This window comes from Wyeomyia smithii, chromosome 2, assembly GCF_029784165.1.
Source record: "Wyeomyia smithii strain HCP4-BCI-WySm-NY-G18 chromosome 2, ASM2978416v1, whole genome shotgun sequence".
In the NCBI taxonomy this organism is placed as follows: Eukaryota; Metazoa; Arthropoda; class Insecta; order Diptera; family Culicidae; genus Wyeomyia; species Wyeomyia smithii.
The window spans coordinates 72,624,846-72,647,457 of NC_073695.1; the positions used below are offsets into that span (position 1 = coordinate 72,624,846).

At 37.8% G+C, this 22,612-nt stretch overlaps 1 protein-coding gene across 6 annotated transcripts in view; it reads right to left on the minus strand.

The window, feature by feature from the left end:
• The window catches only part of LOC129721506 (uncharacterized), a 521,585-nt gene extending 503,986 nt beyond the window's left edge, over positions 1-17,599 (minus strand). For all 6 annotated transcript variants that reach the window (XR_008727404.1, XR_008727406.1, XR_008727405.1 and 3 more), the window contains exon 1: positions 15,929-17,599. The gene's annotated coding sequence lies outside the window, so the exon portion shown is untranslated. The remainder of the gene's footprint in view (positions 1-15,928) is intronic.
• Between the last annotated feature and the right edge of the window lie 5,013 nt (positions 17,600-22,612).

Genomic DNA, 22,612 nt, shown 5'->3' on the forward strand with positions numbered 1-22,612 from the left:
CCGGTTCGTATCTTTACATCGGTCCTGTTCATTGACGACAACACAGGCACCTGAAACCACCGGCACCCACCCGCCGGGCTGGCCGTGCTTTCGAGCTGTCTCGAAAAAAATGCCTCTTTTGATAGATTCCTGCAGGCCCCAGTAGTGGCACTACTGGTACTAGTGGCGTGCTTTGTCAGTCAGAGTGCAGAGAAAGAAAGGTAGAAAAAAATCTCTTCGGATCGCAGCTGCGTGCGCGGAATTGGGGTCTGAGGAGAGGCTTGCAAACTCCACCAAAGGCTGAGAAAAATAAGTCTCTTTTGTTGTGAGAGTTTGGAAATAATTAAGCAGCTTACAAGTGAAAATTAAGTTAACACAATGTTAGTTTTGTTTTTAATCGCACTAGAGGGCATCGCTTAGCAGAGGGTTGAGAAAAATTGGTCTAAAATTTGTGGACTATTCTAGTTAAAATTGCGTGTACAATTATGTCACATTTAAACCGTCTTTATCAAGACGATTAAATATTAAATCAAGTTCAATGATATTTCTAATACGAACTTTGCATTCCTAGCAAAATACGATTTATTTCGATTTAAATTAGATTAAAATTTCGTATACACAACGGTGTTTTTTCGCACCGTATCAACTTTTGATTAACAACTTAGATTTAAGAAGTAAAATTGACTCCCCAGAATAATAATCCTGCGCACGGCTACGTTCCATTCGAACCGAAAGCAAGCACTACTGCCATTCTCGACGGTTGCATTGCTGTAAAAGCAATAAATAAAAGAAAAGAAAGCTCGCTTTTTCATCCAGTTTGAGTTTTTTGACGTTGAGGTCCGTCGTGCTTGCAGTACTGAGGATCGCAAATAAGGAGTGACGTTCTCTGAATTGTAGGAAGAACTACCATAAGAAAATTATAACAAACGAACAAAGAACAACTAGCGAAAAAAGTGTGAACAAAACAAAGATAAACAAACATTGTACAACTTTCAGTTATCCGTTCAGGAGAAAATCTCTGCATCCGCATCGCATCGCAGCTTTATGCAACTGCAGTCTGTATAGACAAACCAAATCAGGTACGCGGATGTCAAGACGATCAAAACATTTACCAGGTCGCTTTTACTAGCAAAAATAAAAAATCCTAGAAAGAAGATGCAGCTGGGATTCAACCAGGGATCGGTAAAAGAAAATGCTGAAAACTGGTTGTGGGTACGTGCGCGTCCAGTCGAAGCCGGCCATCATCGCGCAGCGCAAGTACCTTTGTATTACCACCGATGGGTGTACGTAGCGTAGCGCGCACTCTAAGTCTAAAGCCTGTAGGTGCGCGCGAGAGATCAAGCCAACATCAACTGCAAGGAATGTGGCACAGATTACCGTTCGTACTTGCAGCCGCTCTGCGCTGGTGGCTGGTGCTAGACTAATTCGAAAACCGGAAAGCGAGGGAAGGGAAAGTGTTCACGTAAGCTGACGACAGGAGGAGTAATTTGGCCCACGAAAGTATGGAATGGTTGAGGTGGGCTCGGGAGGCACCGCGAGATTGAACTTAGCTGTAGAAAAAAGTCTCTATTTGTAATTATTCAAAAACATTTAAACTCATACATACGACGTACGATGATTTGTTGGATTTTACGGCAATTATCCACAGGGCCTATAAAACATTTAACAATTCGAAAATTGAGTAATTACTAGTGTTGTGTCATTAAACTTGCTCTCATTATCTGAGCAGTTCTTGCTAAAACCAGCCCACGAGGTCATTCAAAAAGTATATCAAAACAAATGAGGGAAGGGAAAGTGTTCGTAAACTGGCGTCAGGAGGAGTATTAGGTCTACGAAGCTATAGAAAGGATTTCTTTTAAAGAAATGTGGCTCGATAAGACCGCAACATTAAACTTAGCTGCAGAGTTCACATATTTTTATGTGGATTTTTTAATCTACTCGGTTTCTTTTTTAAGGAAATACGCGCATTTTAAGGATATTTTAGACCTCAAGCGGCTTTTTAAGCAGATTTCGAAGTTTACATGGATTTCGGAATTTACGCTGTTTCTACGTACTACGAATCGCTTGCAAAAATATAATTACATTGAATATATTTTAAAGCATATTTCAAGTGACACTGTTTGAGGAAAAAAGATGCTCTAAAATATGACAACGGGCGATAGGTTCGTATGAGGCTGTTTCCCAGAAATAGAATATCGCCGTCGTAGAATTTGAAATGACATTCGGAGTTCCAAAAGTCACCATCTTAGATTTCAAATTAACCCTATAGTGCCCAGTGCCGCCTTTAGACGGGCTTTAGTCAAACCTCTAAAACAACAATATTTATAAAAATTCATAGTGATTTTTTCGAAGACCTTTCCAGTATCATTGCGATTGCGAAAATACCCATATTGCATGGTATTCTGCAATTTGAAACTGGTTTTCAGGAACCGGAAGTTTTTTTCTTGTAATTCAAAACAGCCTCTGGGGTCTATTTCCGGCTTCTGAGCAAAATCTTAATTCCAGAAAATCCCATATTGAGTGGTATTTGATATCTGCCTTCAACAATGCACAAAATTTTCCAGTGATGCAAAACTGCTGAATACTGATATAATTGAAAACGGACCGAGTTATAACCATATGAAATTGGACAAATTCCGTTTCACACCTCTATAGAATACCTTCCTCAAGAACATAGTTCAACGTCAAAAAAACAGATTTGATGCGTCATTCCGAACGGATTTCTTTATAGAAGCCGTTTTTTCTGGTTATAGCCGTTTTTGAATTATGACTTATGAATATACATTTATTATTGACGAAAAAAATTATGGACATTTGAGAAAGGTCTGCAATGGGCTTTCTATCGTAGCTTTCTTATGAACACGGAACACAAGCTGTGTACGACCTTCACGTCGAGTTTTAACATGCATCACTGGATTGTACCAATCAACTGTTTACAGTTCGTTGCTCTCCAGTTCTTTTTGTGCAGAACTCAAAATCTAAAATTTTCGAATGGACGACACTAAACAGATTCGTTAGATTGTGTATTTTTGGTACAAATGGGGTCAAGAGGTTGTTCAGAAGCGTTTGTGTTTTTTGGCTTAATGTGATGATGCTTTATCAGGAAACAACACACCTTCCATCAGCATGGTGTTTTTGAAGGAATGGAATCAAAATTTTCTTCAAGCTTCCGTTCTGGTACACCTCTTGATTGATAACCAAAGCACTGCCGAAAAGCCAAAAAGAGTGAGTTCCTCATAGGTCTTTGACTGGTCTTCCACTACCTTTCTGGTGAATTATTGATGAGGTTTGCACGAAAATATACCCAGCACAATCGAACATTTTCTTGTTAAAATGTTTTTTGCGAACCTTTCACCAAGATTTTGGCTTGCGCGATGCTTCTTGTTTCGACGCCTTTTTGAACTGAACTTAGCATGCGCAAACGAAACAATAAATACTGGTATGACGAGGGGTGAGAGAAATTACAGGTACATGCTCTCATTTCTCTCTGAACGTGTGTTGTGGAGTAAGAAACCTTAAAAAATTCATTACTTTTGTTGTCACCCGTTTTTGGCAAATGTAATGCAAAAACAAAAAAGTTTTGATAAAAACTGTAAAATGTAAATATGCTTATATAAAAATTTATTTGAGAACAACATAAAATTGAATAATACTCGATAGTTCTGCAAAGCGGATGGTGTATCACTATCAGGTGTAAAAAATCAGGTGCAAATTTAAAAAAAAAACGCCGTTTTATTTAAAAATTCGAAGCTTTATTGCGCAAAAATAGTTGCATTCTTGTTAGTGTGATTACTCATCGCTAGAAAAAACTCTTTTCCACCTTTCTGGTAGTACATTAGGGTCTTTTTTAAGCGGTTTCTTCTTGCGCGAGTTGCTTTCCACAATTACTCAAAAACGGTTCACGATATCGACCTCATTTCAATCACGAAGAAAAAAATCACAATTTTTGGTGTCAATACTTAGAACTTAAAAGATTACATTTTGGTCTCCAGATTTAGGGTAAATTAACTCATAGTGGACTTCTTTCCCAAAGTGGACCACTCGTCAGATTAACTCAAATTCTTTTAACATAAATCGAAATTTATGACGATTTATCACGTTTCTCGTGATTCCGATGTAGGTAGGATGGTTCTGATGTAAAAAAGTAAAGCCTTGGTGCTACATTCCGATTCGGAACTTGACCTTCTGCTTGTTATACACAGACTTCGCAGCCAATTGTTTAGTGTACAGGACAATTGCGGAGCGCTTCGATCCTACTAACACTAACAGTCTCTATCGAGCCGAGACTCGAACCTACGACGACTGGCTTGTTAGGTCAGCATCGTACCTCGAGACCATGATGATTCTGATGCAGATAGGCAATAATTGAGTTAATATGGCGGTAATCCACTATTGGAAAGGGTTCCACTATAGGTTAATTTACCTTACCACTATTATATTCAAACAAGGTTTAAACGTTTTAGGATGGTTTTTTTCGTTATATTTTCAACTCAAAAAATATTTTTTTCTGCACGGACTCATACAAATTTGGAACGCATCCCCCGCGTAAAAGAGACTAATTTCCATGCTGCAAAAAACAGTTCGGTTTTAGACGGTATCTTCAATGTATTAATTTTTTTTTTTTTTTTTTTTGAAGGAACGAAGTACGGAAAAGGTAATAATCGTCATCAAAATACAGCAGTTACTGCAGAAAGTCCCATTCGTGTCTAAATTGGTTTTGTCGATATTAGCACCATGTGGTCGAGCGTTGTCATGCAAAAAACACTTTGTTGTATTTTTTCTCGAATTTTGACCATTCATTCTTTGACACTTGGCTCAAACGTATCAAATGTAGTCGGTAGAGAGTTGCCGTGATGGTTTCGTCGCAAATTACGTCTGTTCTACGTTTTTTTTGTAGGTCAAGGACGCTTCTTATCTTCTACATCCAAATCGTGCTTTTACTAAACAGTCCGCGAAATAAGTTCAAGCAATGATTCGACGTGCAGATTTTTTCAGAATTTGGCGTCGTACACAAATTACGTAAAACAAAGAACCTAGATTTCAGACCCCCTCCCTCCCCTATGTAGCGATAAGTAACGTTCGACAGGACCCCCCCCCCTAAAATTACGTAACGCCGATCAGTCTAACCCCCCTCCGAAATTTTCAATTTCGACCAAACATCACAGTTACGTTACTGTATCTGCTACCCCCCTCCCCCCTACGTAACAATAAGTAACGCAGACTAAACCCCCCTCCCCCTCCTCTTCATGCGTTACGTAATTTATGTACGACGTCCTAAAAAGGAAATTTAAATTTACCGCATATAAAAGTTCAACCGAAAAATGATAAGTATGATGATTTGCAGTTGTTGCCTATTGCCTTTGCTTACGATGAGACTTTCCCTTCTGACTTGCGCCATTGTAAACCTATTAGGCGGCATCCATTAATTACGTAACGCACTAAAAGAATTTTCTTATCAAAATGCTCGTTTTTGGAGAGTCTCTCCAGAGTTTTTTTGTTACGTAACGCTGATCTTACCTCTACCCCTTTCTCATATAACAAATCGTAACGCTCAAGATTAACCCCCCCTCCCCCAAATGAGCGTTACGTAATTTATGAATGACGTCTTATTATTTTTTAAGCATTATTTAAAATTCTGGCCTTTTCCAATTGTTTCTTCCATTAACATATTTAGGTACGATTTATAGTTTTCATCATGATTAATGTATTTATGAAAATTGTAGTTTTGGCATTACGTTTGTCAATATAAGTGGACAGTGTATGATGGGTAAAAAGACTTTATAAAAATAGAAATTAGTTCGAAAAATTTCAGCTTGCCGAACAACTTTCTGATGTTTTGAGCAGTGTTGCCAATTGTCACAGTCAGTGACAGATTCTCAGTTGAAACTGAAAACTACTAATATCAGTTTCAAAGGGTTCTCAACCTTTTTTTGTCCGCGTACCCCTTGGCGATATTTTTCATAACGATTGTATCCCGTGGCTTGGAATGTTATCACAGACTGGGAAAAAATACTGGTAGATCATGTTGTGGTAGTCTAGTTCAGGTATCAAATTGAACTAAGGTTTGTTTGATTGCTACAGTCATGTTTTAAGAGCAAGATTGAACAATAAATTAAGTATTATAAAGAAAAATTGCTCGGTCCGCCATTACGGATTTTTCCTTCGCGTACCCCCTGAAGGCTTCCGAGTACCCCCAGGGGTACGCGTACCCCAGGTTGAGAACCGCTGACGTAGGCTATTATAGTCAAGCATGGAAATTATCAGTCACATGCAATATTTGATGCAAACGTGTTCTTCAATTTAACACGTAGCTTGCAATAATTTTCTCTTGTGTGCAAGTTTTACAAAGAAACGTTGCTGATTGTTTTACACTTCCGATTGTTCCAAAAACCATAAAAGGAAACTAAATGATTTAAACACGATAATATCTGTTGTATTCAAGTTCAATTGCGCCAGTGGTACACAGTTATGAATTTAATGAACGTGAGAATGCGTACAACTATTTGCTTACCCATCCAAGCCCAGTATTGTATCACACTCCATGCCGCTCATTCTATTGAGCACTCCAAAAAACAGTCGTACGAGAGCTATCTTTATGACTGAGAGAATAAGTCGCGCAGAAGATCGGCTGTAGCTGAGAACTATATAGCCTGCGCGATTGAGACTAAGCTCTGTGGTCAACTCGCATCCTCACAACAACTTATTTCATGTCAAATTGTTATAATTTTATCTCGAGTGGCAGGATACCAAACCACATGTAAATCATTTCAGTGTTTATTAGACAATTCGAAATTGATTTTTAATTAGGGTGGTCTATTTTCGAGGGTCTAAAAATCATAACTTTGAGCATTTTGGGGCACCCCTAAATCATGTCCGATTGATCTGAAATTTTGCATAGATAACTTTTTTGGACCAAAAAACAAATTATACATGGCCGGTGATTTAAATTCTATGGAGAATTTTTTTTTTCATACAAGTTCTTACCTACCCTCCTTTCTATAAATCAGAAGTCACTAACCTTCTGAACAACTTTGCTGAAGACTGCAACTTTCTAAACGGATGAATACACGAGACATATTGAGTAAAAAATGCTGCAAAACTTCATGCAACCTAGAACCAAATTTTGGTTGAATTCCGAACTGAACTAGTAGCTAACCAGAAGCCCTGACTTTCTGGACAACTTTTCTAAAGTTGGAATTGATTGGCTTCACGAGATACATATATATCAAAATACTTGCCCCGTATCTAAATTCCAAACTTATTTGTATACCAATCAGAAGTCCCTGGTCCTACTGAACAACTTTACTGAAATCCACAACTTTCAGAGGGGTTCATTTACGAGATAAACTATGTTTAAAATACTCAAAGCAATGTGCGCATTACGGTGGCAAGGCTTGTACTAAAAAAAAATTATCATAGAATTTCAAAAACCGACCATGTTCATTTTTTTCATTGGCCCGAAAAAATTATTTGTGCAAAATTTCAGCTCAATCGAACATGATTCAGGGGTGCCTCAAAGTTGTTATTTTTCGACCTTTGAAAAACTACAAGGGAGAGAGTACAGGAAATTGGGAAAATTTCAGTAAAAAATTCAGGTTTTTCGATGCCAAATGTCTTAAAAATGCATAAGACGAGATCTGGAGTTATCTCGAAAAAAATTTTTTGATCGAAAATCGACTTTCTGGGACTTTTATGGAATAATGTAAAACGGGCTTCTAAAATGACTCACAGCTCGTTCCAAACCAGATGCAAATTATTTCAATGTCTCAGAAGGTCGATTTTCGGTCAACATTTTTTTTTTCGAGATAACACCTAATCTCGACGTTTTATGCATTTTAAAGACATTTGGCATTGAAAAGAAATCTCGACTTTCCCAATTTCCTGCACTTCTCCCTTGGTCGTTTTTCGAGGGGTCGAAAAATCGCAGCTTTGAACGCTCTGAGGCACCCCTAAATCATGCCCGATTGACCTGAAATTTTGCAGAGATTTTTTTTGTGCCAATAAACAAAATGTACATGATCGGTTTCAGGAATTTGACATGACCCTCTTCGCTGCCATTCTAATGCGCACTAGTGCCGCGTGGCTCCTAACTGGGCTCCTAACTGGGCACCAAATAAAAGCCGTTGGCCTCCTGAACAAATTTGCTGAAGACTGCAACTTTCTAGGTTTGCGGGAACACGAGATAGAATTGCATTTTTGAGGTTGCTAAACTTTTCAGAGTACTGCAATATTCAAATATTCCAAATTTGGATTATATAATATTCCAAACTTATGGCGGATAGTTTATGTTACATTTAACAATAACAGTCTCCATGCATGACAAAAAATCGATTTTTTTTTTCAAAATTATTACGCCAAATATTTTACCAGCCGATTTTCTTCTTCTACACGCCATCTGTCGCTAATAAACCAGCAAAATCAGCTGAAAACTGCTTGAAAGCACAAAACAAATAGCAAAGCATCTTCAGCAACAAAACTCCACACCAACAGTTGGGCAAACAGTTTGTAACTTCAATCGTTGCCCCAAGTAAGAAGGATGGAAGAAGAGCGAACTCTGCTCATGTATGCGTGGGTGTGTGTTTGCTGACTTATTCGGCCAGTTGCAACTTGTTTCCGGGAAGGAATCGCCTTTCTGCTGCCCGAAGTAAAAGTAGGTATATGTTCGAGACGTCAGAGCGGCGGCGGCTATCTAGCACACACAGTAGGGAACCCACATGTTTCCGCGTAAATCGTTCGGGTAAGTTTTACCCCCCTTCCTGCTCTCCCCTGGGACCAAAAGTTGCTAGAGCAAGTCCAATAAATGCATTAGGAAAATATAACTTTCAATTAAACTTTTCTCTAGACCGGCTGTGCAACTGCTGCCTCTGCAATGCAGAGCGCCTACTCCACTTCCATACCACCAGACTGGCCTGCAGATGAAAGCGCAGCTCTTTGGGAGCTTTAGTTATGGGCACAGTTTCTGGAAAGCTCTTTCCAAACTCAATCAATCGGATCCAGTACTTAATATAGAGAAGAAACGCAGCCGCTACTGATGGCTATTCTTGGACGGTCGGTGCACTGCATTTGAGTTCCCTCGCGGGTTCGAAACGAAACGGAGTGAGCGTGAAGATGATTAGTGAGATCGTACAATCGTTGAAGTAAAAGTTACTAACTAAGCCAATCCAAAGTACAGCCCGGAGTGGTGAAATTTATTCTGGCGATACTGTTAAGACGGGAACTTTTTGGTAAACTTTGCTGCTGGCTTTAGGTTTGTCCTCAATAAGAAAGGCGGAGATCTACAGCTTAGCAAGTTTTCAAATACGTTATCTTGTGTCATTCTTAATTCAATCCAGATTGTTTGATGCAATATTTGGTTTCTCATTCCGGTTCGAGTGGAGCATTTTACCCAAGAGGTCAGCTTGTCCAAACCCCATCCGATTCGGGTTCTTCTGGGAGATCGGAGCATCGCTGGTAAAAAGTGAAAAACTTTTCCAATTTCGTGTTCCGAATTGTTTATTAAACCCTAGCTGTGTGCAGCAAGCGACCCTGACCAATCTTCTCCGCAAAGTTATAAAATACGCCGGAAACGTTTCTTTGATCCACAGTTACTCGATACAGACTAAAAAGTTGATTTACCTCTAATATATTCTGCCGAGGGCTGGGTAATGGTAGAAAAACGAAACCTATTCGCCCTACAAGATAAATATGCTTCGAACGATTAGTTTTTTCTGCAGTCAGTCGGGGCGAGAAGTGAACTGTTTGAATCCCAACTGAATCGGTACTCCACCGTTTCGGGCGAATCTCGATCTCGATTTCATTCATCCAGTCCAGCGCAATAAAACCCCACTGGGTGCGGATCTTTGCTAGCTACCAACATTTCGATATGACACAGTTGCTGCAACTCAGGGGGAACCAGCGAACAGCATTTTAGCCACTAAGCCCCCGCATGCCTCGACCCGGTCGCGCGGATGGCGGAGTGCAAATTTTATTAGCAGCAATCAAATCTGCTGACCTTAGGCTAGTTATGCTGCAATCTTGAACGATGGCGCCCGCTCGGTGGCCAACTATAAAAGTGCCCAAGTCAACACGAAATAGTCACGTGCTTTGTACGTGTGTAGGTGTGTGTTTGTGCGTGTGTTTGTATGTGAATGCTAGTTGGCTGTCGCTACCTACCGTTAGATGTGTGCTACGTTCGTGACGATGCAATTTTTGACGGAGGTTGGCTAATGCTGCGATTTATGAGCACGGAATGTTCGATTGCACTGGCATCATATGGCGGGGATGGCGGTCGCCGCTTTCTGAATTTCATTACTGCTGGAGCATGATGCTCTATGATGGGCAAACATGTGATTTGTCCCAGAGCTGATTGTGATACTGATTGGTTGAAGCGAGTTGGCAAATGGTTCCCATTGGGGGCCCTGGGTTTAATAAGTCAGCTGCAGTTCACTGATGGATCGTTTTTCCCAAAGGGGTTCACGAATGTTCGCTGTTTTTATCTTCATCTTCTTGCGGGTGGATATTAGAAAATACTAGTCAATACTGACCGACACTTGATTTAATTGTCGAGTTGAACTTCTAAAGTGTTGGTAAGTCGTCAGTTGTAATTGGCACCACATACATTGAAATAAAAGTCAACATTTAAACCGATTTACATAAAATTTGCAACTCGTGTTGCGTGGAGTTTACGGAAGAGAGAAAGGACTACTAAATCTAAATTGATAACGCAATCAAGAATTTTGTGTGGGCTTTCTGAATGAAACAACGAGTTTGGGTATTCCCAAGCTCTTGATCATGGAAGTTACCCTGCCACTGTGAATTATGTTCCAAGAAACACCCTTATATCAATAAATGAAAATGAATATCTGACACCATTTTGTAATCCAATATTGCAACTTCCAGTTTCTAAATATCTGCCAAAATTGTTCATATGCCCTGCAATATGGTTTAATTCGCAATCAGTATGGAGCCCTGAGACCTAATATTGATATCCTATGCCCTTTTTGAATCCTAAAAGGATAAGTCCGGGTAATAGAAAAAAAAACCTGAATACTCCTCGATATTGGTATTTTCAAGTAACCTAAAATTGATCTCAACATTCTTTCGGTCTTCTGCATTCGAAATCTATTGTTTTTTTCTTCATGGTTCATTGTGAATATTTTCAAAGAAGAATTGCAAAAATTTCAGAGCAACCTTCAAAGCATTTTTAGTCGATTGTTTTATTCTGAGGGCCAGGACTAAATAAACACGTTCAATGACAATTCGATAGCAGAGGGTCCAATCTAGCGTTCAAAATGAAAACCAAATTTGGAAAAGTCTCTGAAACAGAACCATGAACAAACGAAAAAGTCGACCGAAAAATCAATCAAAGGAGATTGGACCTTTTCAATGTTAGTATAGATTTAATCGTCTGATAAAGTTAACAAAAATTATTGAACTTAGTTTGTCTCGTTATCCAGCCGCTTAGAAAGCTGTGATCTCTAGAAAACTTTTTGAGGAGGTCATGGGTTTTTTGTTTATGGAAAGTTTGCTTGAAAATAATACTACTACATGTCGTTAGTGTGCGTTTGGTTAAGAGATTTCACTGCCTTCCAATTGGCTGTAATCGCTGGTTATTCCTATTTCTTCAGCTCAGCCTTCAGGACACAGTCTGAGATACCCACCAATGGACCAATGAAGGTTGATTGGGAACCAAATCTGGTGAGTTTATCTGCATCTTTACTGGCCTCTATTCCACAGTGACCAGGAATTCAGTAAAGATTTACAGAATTCAACTGGCTCATCTGTTGTAGAAGGCAAATGGAGTCCCAGACAATTCTAGATATGCACTTGTAGGCTTTTGGGGCCTTAAGTGCTGCTTGACTGTCCGAGAAAATACAGATGTTGGCGTGTCTATACTTTCTTTTCAGGCGGCTATTTCAGCCTGGAAGACCAGTTTTCCATAGCTACGGATATTTTTGTTCTAGGACCGTACACTCCCGCTCCTATTACGATCCCCATTTTTGAACCATCAGTATAGAATTTGATTGATCCATTTGTTTAATTTTTTGGAACACGACTCATTTTCGAGAAGCTATTGAAAAATGCTATTCAAGGAAAGTATTGATGACAACAAATATTTTTCGGGTCAAAACGGTTTGTTTGATCGGTATGACATCTTCAGCAAAGTTGTAGATAACAATTTTGTCTTACCGAAAAAAATATACAATCCTTAAAAAAAATTTGTGAAAAAAAGTTAAAATAAAAATTAATAATTATTTATCTGAAAACGCTCTTTTTTAAAAATCTATTTGATAAAATCTACAACTAAACCGGTCCGATCATGGAGAAATCAACAAAAAAAAATTAAGATTTTTTGAAAAAAAATTTTTTTTTCACAGGGTATATTTTTTATGAAAGGACAAAAATATTATCTACAACTTTGTCAAAGACACTATGCCAATCAGGCAAGCCGTTTTGACTGTAAAAATACTTATAACTGCCTAAGAGTGCTCTATGGTACACACTTAAAATTCATTGCCGGGTCTCGGTAATTTTTCCAAAAAACGGTGCCACTGAGTGCTAGGTTAAAAATAAAATGACAGCTGTCACATATTCTCGTAAATCTCGGTTCACTTAACTGAAGCTTCGGCACAAAATATCCGTAATCTCGGTAGTGATAGCTCGGTAATGTTTTATGCCAAAATTTCAGTTCGGTGGGACCGATATTTACGAAAATATGTGACAGCTGTCATTACTTCATTAACCGAGCACTCTGTGAGCAAAAGCTACCGAGACCCGGCAATAAATTTTAAGTGTGTAAATAAAAATCATTTCTACAGCCAAAACGGTTTGTTTGATTGGTATAGTGTCTTTGGCAAGATGGTAGACGACAATTTTGTCCTTTCAAAAAAATATGCCCCTCCATTTTTTTTTTTTTTCAAAATATCATAACTTTTTTTTTCTTGATTTTTTTATGATCGGGCCGGTTCATTTTTCAGGTAATCTTTTGCAGTTTTTATAAAAAAATAGAATTTTTAAATAATTAATTTTTAATTTTTATTTCAAGTTTTTTTACAAAAAAAAATTTTTAATGTGTATATTTTTTTTGGAAAGACAAAATTGTTATCTACAACTTTGCTGAACAAGGCGGGGGCCTAGAGTAGTTGGTAGCAGCTCCGCCAACTACGCTCGATGCCTGGGTTCGAATTCCAACGCCGACATAGGTGTCAATGGTTGAAGGGTGGCGTGATCCACTCACAACCAACCCAACTGGTCTAGATTCCATTCTAGCCGACACCGGGAGATTTTCTGAGGCGAAAAATCTCCGGGATCACGCCTTCCATCGCATGAAGAAGTAAAGCCGTTGGCACCGGTTCGTTAATCAACGGATCGTAAGTTAGGGTCCTGAGTGGAGTCGCCTCCCCGCGCGTCGGTGATTGGCACAAACAACATTGGCGGAACTAGACCGACGGAAAATAACCGAGAATAAAAAAAACTTTGCTGAAAACGTCATACCGATCAAACAAACCGTTTTGACCCTAAAAATATTTGTTAGTATCAATACCATCCCAAAATGGCATTTTTCAATAGCTTTTCAAAAATGAATCGTGTTCCAAAAAATTAAACAAATAGCACAAAATGACATCTTTAGCCCATAGAAACATCTATGCAAAGTTTTAGCCAAATCAGAACTAAAAAGAGTTGTAAAAAATGAAACAAATGTTCTAAGATTGGAAGCGAAGGTTATCAGCGTCACTATCGCCTTACGATTTTCAATTGAAAATAACTTTGTCTGGTCCTGATATACACAAAATCATATCTTTTTCATACTCTTTCGAATGATGTGATGGCTGGAGTTAGAGAGAATATGGTGAGTCACAACAATTTTAGTGAGGTAAAATTTAACAAAAAACGAATTGGTAATTTCAATAGAACTCTTGTTCTAACAACATACATCTCTGATTTCAACATATTTTATGTAAAATGAGCTTTCTAATGGTGCAAACATTTTTGAGGCAGGTAGGTGGGGTCTGTTCAAAATTATTTTTATCTGAAAAAAAAACTTAAATAGCGGTCAAATCAATATGGCAACCACCAACTTTGATAATTGCAAAAAAGCCTTTTATCTTTCCGATAATATGTTAGAACAAGTAATTTTGTTGTAAAGTAATTTTATAAAGAAGTTTAAGAGTTAGAGTAACCATCCAAATCCGAAATATGAAATATGAATGGATAAAAACGATTAGTGATGTAATTTGAACCAGAAATACTATTAGTGAACACATTTTTAAGTGAAGTTATTTTCAAGATTTAATATTTTCAGCGCTGGAAAATAAATTCTTTTTTTCTAATCTTTCGTTTTTAAACTTACTGGTGAAACACGAGAAACATGTAGAAAAGGCGTATATAAAATAAAATATTTTACAGAGCTTGTTTTAAATTCTAGAGAGCATACAAAAATAGAATTTTTGAATGATTTTGAGCTGTTTGTGAGTTCCAGTTACAAATTAATTAATAAATAATTTTCGAACGCCATTCATAGATGTTTCGTATATTGTGTGTACCTTTGAAAAAATGGAAACTTATTGAAAAAAATAGAAACATTTTAAACACACCCAGTTTTTTCATCGACGACTGAGTCTATTTTGACGGTTTTGGTAGAAAATGGAGGATCGCAGCATGGCAAATTAATAGATTCAGATTAAATAAATTATTAGAAGGCTGTGGACAGTGGCGATAGCTATTCCGCTAAAGCCCTAATTCAATTGGTGGATAAGCGATTTCACTAATTCGCTAGCTACGTGCCGATTTAAAATATTTATAAATTCTGTAAATTGTCTATGGCGCATCTTTTAAAACCAATGACATATGATGTAATGAGACTTCAGCATGAAGGGTGCACGCTACAATCTACAGTCTTAGGTACAGTTCTGAAATTATTTCCTCGATTTTCTACTTTACACAATGTTTTTTTGATTCAACATCACCGTTTCTTCATAAATCAGAATGAGTGAAAGAGTGTTGGTGAAACTATGTTCGCTTCATTCATTTTATTTTATATAAACACTGTTATATTTGAAGTTCCGACATTATTCACTTCTCATTCTTCAAGGCAATTTAATAATAATGATGCCATTTTTATAGGAATATGAGATGCACCTAGGCGCACTTTGCTACTAAGCCTTTGTAATCTTACAAAGGGAAAGCATGTTGTAGCTTGTTATTTATTCTGCTCTACTTTTTTCCACTCAAATTAGTCATCTCATTGATTCGGTTTATTGTTTTGGGTGGTAATCACAAATAAAAATCTAAGATTTCACAATTTAATTAACATCATACAATGGAATACGTTATCATAAACTCGATGATCGCTTCTCAATGTGTTTTGCCGAAGAAACCAGAAAGTTCAATTGCAAATATACTTAGCGTACTGCAAGGGCCTATTTTCTAATTATTATTACTAATAATCATTATTAATTATTCTAATTGGGACATAAATTTTATATGAATTGGATTATTTTTTTCTTTTCTATTTTACGTAACAAATTTCAAGTGAAAGTGTAACTTTCAGCCCTGGTAGAACTCCTATCAGTGCAGTGCTTCATTGTTTAAACTTTATCAGCTAAAACGTGCTGTAGCATTAAGCTAAACAAACTTCCACAAAAGTTCCATTCATTGTGTCACTCTCATACAACCTCCTAGTAAACGGTATTTTTGTACGATTTTCCCGACGCAAACTGGCGGTATTAGGTTTATCAAACCCACACACCAGAACCTGTTCTCCCGAAACATGACGTACGTGCTTTTCCCATAAAATAAAACATAAACCATCTAGTAAGTCAGTCAATAGGTTAGCTAGAAACTGTCACGCAAAAATGTAATAACAAGATTTTGAGAAAACGAGTCACCATATGCATTAATACTGGCAAAACTGGCGCATATCTAATTACGCGAACATTTATCCCATCCAACATGACCATTTTGCTTTTACCTTTTTGCTAAACTGCAACTCGTAGTCTGTAACTCCTGGTGCTTTATAGGTTGAACTCTAATCCAATTCTGCACCCGACACACCAACACCAGCCTCCCTTGGGACGACGTAAACTCGGGGATAGGTTTATTGCTTCTTTTCACAAGGTTGTTTCTCCCGTAGCTTTACACTCGTTTCTTCTTTTCATTCCAACCCACGAACAAAAACTTTTTCACTTTCCTGTTTCAGACGACGAACACAAATTTTCACTATTCACTTGGTCAAGCACTTGACTTTTTTCCAGTTCTTCCCCCTTTTTCCTTTCTCCCCTTTCTCCTGCAAGGTTATACCCAATAATAATCACACCGGTTAGGTACACTGCACTTTTATTCTCTGTTGACAGAAATTATGCCTTTGTCAAGCACCCAAATTCGTACGTTTTAGCTTAAAGACGGATTTTCCGCTCTACTTTCACACTCTGGCGTAGTAAGAGAAAAAAACTTGTTGTTGATCCATTCGTTTAATCCTCTTATTTGTTTGCTATTTCACCATTTTTCCACAAGGTGTACTCGAATTTGATTTGGATTTTCTCTGGCTGCTGCCTGTATTATGTGTATCAAAAATAGGTTATGTCAACAGACTTCTCCGCTTCGATTAAGTGCAATCCGTTAGAGGTATGAAACCGAATCTGCGGCTACTAGCTACACTTCAATGGTTGTTTCGTTCCAGATGCACAACGGACGTTATAGAGCGTGACCAGCGCACGGACACTAATTGCATCGCAAATGTTTCAATTACAATCTGTTGACACTTGGATTCATCGAAGTCAAACAAGCACAAAAGACGACATCGAGCAACACTGTAATCCACTTCTAGCGAGAGAAAATTTTTGCTTTCTTCCGTTCTACACCGGGCTGTCAACTCCCTAAAAACACTCAATCAGATGGGAAATTTCGGAATCAGAACACGCCAAAACCGTTACGAATACCACTTTTTCTGCTACCTCTCAAGATGTTGCCCATGTAATCCACAAAATACACAATCAAGTCCCACGGTTATCGAATCGAGTTGGTTTACTCTCATGAAACAACAGCCTTTACTTTTGTCGAAAGTAGAACTCGTAGACTTACGAACGTTTACTGAATCTCAATTGGTTTCTTCTTGACTTGGATCAATGCTTTTGCAAGCTTTTCAACATCACACCAATTGACGCTATATCAGTATTGTTATTTTCACCATAAGCTTCTGAACCGTCTAGGGACTGTTGATTTGATAATAGTTGCTAATTGCTGCCAAACACGACAGCTGAATCCACTGAAACGCAACTAAACCCCGACAGTGCCAGTAAAAGTCACACTCGAAAGCAGCGCTTGGCCAGACACAAACTCACAGACACGATCGTCGCATCGCATTCATCAAAACCCGCAGGCGAAATAAAAATTTCCCAAAAAAAAATAAAGTAAAAAAAACGGGAACTTGAACCGCGATAGCGAAGAACCCGTTGTTGTTCGATTCACACACGCGCGCACGTTTGCTTCTTTTTTTCAACTCTCTCCTTCTCACTCTGTCCCGGGAAATGTCCGGGTTGCGTACGCACTGACTGCGGGAACTGCACCAGCGAATTAGCGAAAACCACTCAACACACGCACAAGATCTGACCGAAGCAGCGGTCGACGGGCGAATGGAGCCTCTCTGCGCGAAGGCTTACCTGCCGCGGAGATCATGCCGAACGACTTGCACCAGCCGAGGAGAGACCGCGCGAGAGCGCGAGATTATATTTTTTTATTGGAGCCCAAAATAAATAAACCTTCTCTCCCCCTTATTTTGTGGGGCACACGCGAAGAGTTTTCAGGTTTCGCTCGATCGTTGCATAGAGTTGCTGCGCTGCTGCACCAGCGATCGCGATCGCAGTCGAAGGAGTTCATCGAGTAGACACCGAACGGAGAGCGCGAAACGCAACCCACAAAGCCGTCGGTGGGTTCGTACTGTGGAGCCTCCATTCAGCTCCCGTTCGAGTCGGCTGGGAGAAAGTCTTCGCTCTCGCTTGCACTGTACTGCCAGTCGCGTCACCACCGATGTATAACTCATCAACACTGAACAGCTTGCAGTAAAGGGAAGTCGATGATCGCACATGATCACGGGATCGTATAATACCTAGGGTGGTACGAGCTTCATGACTGAAAACGTAATAATCTTGATAAATTATATGTGTATATTTTCGCAAATAACATGAGGAACTTAAAAGAATAGTAAATAAAATAGTAATCATATGACCAAGACGTACTTAAAATCATACGTAGATTTTCGAGTTTTGGTTAATTATTACATACAGTGGGACGAAATTCCAAATCTGAAAAAGAAGAATAGATCTATGCGATGAAACTAACAATACACATAATTTAAAAACTAAGTTTACAGTACTTGTAATCCAAAATATCATTTCAACGTGGGTACCTACAGTAGTTGGTAACGTCTCCGCCAACCAGGCTGGTGGCCTGAATTAAAGTCCCAACGCCGGTGTCGATGGTTGCGGGATGGCGTGATCCACTTACAACCAATCCAACTGGTCTAAGTTAAATTCTAGCCGACACCGGGAGATTTTCTGAGGCAAAAATCTCTGGGATCACGTCTTCCTTCATATGAAAAAGTCCGTTAATCAAGAGGTTCTAAATTAGGGTCCTGGGTGGAGCCGCCTTTCCGGGCGTCGGTGATTGAGACAACAACAATGCGAAACTAGACCGACGGAAAATAAACGAAAATAGAACAAAATATTATTTCCAATAAAATCCTATCAGTCGGCCAAACAATGGTTAATAATGGTAAATGTAATGGTAAAAACAATGGTAGATAATGAAATAATCAAATAGTGCTGATGTGTCTGCCTTGCTAACATATTCTTTTTCATCTTTATATTGTGTCGTATTTCTGGGCCATGGTTCATTAGTCTTCATCCCAAATATAAATTCTGAGAACCCCAATTTCAAATAACCTTACATATTTTTTTAAAGGTTTTTTTAAAAGGTTGGTTTAGCTTAAAAAAATAGCCAAAAGAGCGTAAGCAGAAAATGGTTTTGGAGGCCAAAATTATTGAATTCATAGACAAAGATTCTGTTTGTTTGAATTTTAAACAGTATTGAGGCGCGCCTCCCAGCTTTTTAAAAGCCACGATGCTGATTTAAGGAGCCTGTCGTCGTATGTTGGAATCCCGGTTCGGTTCAGACTGTTAGTGTCAGTAGAATTGTTGCGCTAACTACGCAATTGTACACCAACAGTTGGCCGTAAAGCTTGTGTATACTGAACAGGAGATCGAGTTCCGATAACGGAATGTAGCACCCAAGGCTTTAGCTTAGTTGAAGGGCCCTTCCTTGCTTTTCCAGTCCCAGTTTCAAGGCGAAACTTTACGGTTGAACGTGGGAGCTCATGCAGCCTATATGCCTCTTTTATCGGAACGAGATTCTGGATCGCTAAAATACACTGTTGCACATCTAATTTCGTGAAACTACACTCACAATTATTGGTTTTCCCTATTTGCCCACAAATATTCATTTCCACGCTCACGCGAACGACAGATTTTGTTTATAAATGAACAGAAATGAAGGGCTGTCAAATACGCAACATAGTAACCTGAATTGTGCCTTTGATGGACCCTCAGTGAAAAAGTGTTATTTAATTATTTTTTTCTTCGTTTTCAAGGTTTACAAAGTCAAATTTAGTATTCACATGTTTAGGATCATATTTTTAACACACAATTCGCTTGGAAAACAATAGAGTATAATTTGTCTCTGCTTACAAACCGCTGTGTTATGATGTGCAGGAAGAAATTTTTTATTTTTCCTATTTACTTGCAGAAATTTGGAAAATTTATATCATCCTTATCTATAACATGTTGTAGTTATTCGTGAAAAATATTATTAATGGCATAAATATGATAATGACAAGAAACAAATGCAAAAATATACCAGAAGGGTCCACTATACGCACCGGGCCCATTACACGCATACGGTTCCTTGGCAGAATTAAGTCTTTGACAAAGTTGTTTCTTATGAAATGTGCTACAACTTTGCCGAACACGATAGATTTTTATACGCAAGAATAAAAAAAGTGAAATTCGCTTCTCACTCTCAAGAGGATTAATCACAAAATTGCAACTTCTATAAAATGGAGAATAATTATTGGATCAACATTACTGAAGACACTACGGCTCTGAAATCAAGTATTTTGGGTCAAAATATTTTCGATCACGTTTCTGCAGCTTTGGAAACAGTGTGCGTCGGCTGAATGAGATGAATAATGGAACAAAACCCCTCTTTTGTCGTTATGTTAACAATGTTTCGAACTATTGTTATTTTAACATGTCCAAATCTCTCTTCAAACTTAGAAAAAGAAGTCATAGGAACAGTCTGTACGATTTTTTTCAAAGACATCCGATTAAATATAAATAAATTATCAATATAAATATAAATATAAATTATGTCTTATATTGATGAAAACAGTCTCAGATATCGATTGGCAGGTATCTGCTCCTCGTAAAAAATCAGCAACATGTCAATTTTGCCACAATTCCCCTACAATATTGAAATATGTTTATCTCGACGTAGGAGTAACTTATTTGAAATCTGTTTAATGTAATATCAACATCAACAGTGTAAGCGATGCTCAATTTTGCTCTGTGAAATATATTAAAATCCTGCCAAAACTGTTTTCGCAGAATCACCGTTGTGGAGTCAGTTTTGGTCCGATTTAGGATCTGTTTTTTTTTTTTAAGATGAATAAGAAAATTTTATTATGTGGATAAACTGTGAGAATTTAGGCTTTAAAAAAATGGCGTCGAAAACACATTGAAAATTTTCGATTTCTAAAAAATTCAAAGTTGCGCCATTGTTGCCCCTAAAGGTGAAATAGATCCATGCTCGGGAAAATTTATTTTGGCATCAAAATACACTAAGGTCGTTTTTACGCAGGGGATGCGTTCCAAATTTGTATGAGCCAATCTAGACACCAAAATTCAATATTTTAAATATTGAGTATTTACACCAAAAATTGTGAATTTTTTTGAAAACTGATATATGATCACTCGTGGCCTAAAACGGAAAACGTGATTGGAATGAGATCGATATCTTGTACCATTTTTGAGTAATGGAGGAAAGCAGCCCGCGTAAAAAAAACCGCGTAAAAAGCGACCTTACTGTACATCAAAAAATCATATATAAATATGTTGATCATATTCAACTAGAACTAGATGTTCTTGAAAAAAAAATATTCAAAAATTAATACATGAAAAACTAAATTTGAAAAGGTAGACATAGAAAAGCTTCTGTTAAAATTATTATTTTGAAAAATTCTACAACTTTGCTGAAGAAACTGGTGAAGATGCGCTGTATTAAAAGTTAGATTTTTTTATCGTTCTGATAGTAGGCCATGATTGAAAAAAAATTCTATCAACAATTCCGTTATATAGACCATCACACCGAATCTCTTCAACCTCACTTTTCGACAGTTAGTGGTAACTTTGTTTACGTTTTAGACTCTGTGTTTTTTCCTGGTGGAGCAATCGTGGGCTTAATTCATTCCCGGCGGGTGATGCCGTATGGCATCACCTGACCTCTAAACTTTGATTGCAGCTCAACTTATATTTGCAGTTTTGAACAACGAAACTATTTAATACGGTTAGAGAATAGATCGATCTACAATATATGCAATGCAGTTTGTGTCAATTGTGCATGTAGTTGCTGAGTAATACAAGTTTGAAGATAATTTTTCGTGGTAAAATCTGATTTCTCTCCGCCGGGAATGGGGTTATGAAAATCCTGCTCAATTTATAATTGTTCTTAGGTTCCGTGAGGTGCCATGCACAACATTTAAAGAACATTTTGGTTTCAATTGAAATGATCTGCTATAATTGAGAAATAATCTGCATCGCCCGAAGGTAAACAAAGTTACCAGTATCTGTCAAACTCAGAGCCGTGACGTCACCGTGCGATGTTCTATTGCTGTGAACAATTTTCCTGAACAAGTTCGGCAAATTACCTTTTCCATCCACTGCACGCTGTTTACAAAGCGGTAAAAATGTGATCGAAATTATTTTAGTCCATAAAACATGGTTTTAGAGCCGTAGTATGTTCTTAAAAATTGCCCAATTAATTATTCTTCATTTTATAGAAGTTTCAATTTTTTTTATTAATCCACTTAAAAGTGAACAACACTTTCTAGTTTTTTTCATTTTCGCAAATGAAAATCCATTTTGTTCGGCAAAGTTGTGAGTTTTCTATGGGAGTATAGAATGCCTCTTAAAATCATTTATTTTTAAAATAACTTTTTATAGTGATTTTCTACAGTTTTTCAATGTTCTACAATGGCGTTGACTATAATAAAACACACAATTTCACAGAAAAAAGTATTTTTTCTCCTATACTCCTAAATTTAGTTTTTGAAGATTCTATTAAAATACTGCACATCTTTACTAAGAATGATCTCGAATCGTCGAACAGCGAATGACAAATGTCTATATCTGGATTGAATAATGTTTTTTTTTTTTTGATGATTTTACATAGAAATGGTTTTGTCTGCGAATATTTGCGGTTTTTGTAAATACCTGTTAGTTAATTAGTGCATTATTTCAATAAAATCTTCAATAACTCAAGATATATAAAAGGTAAAAATGAACTTTCCTCGATAAAATTGTGTGTTCTGTTATAGCAAACTACA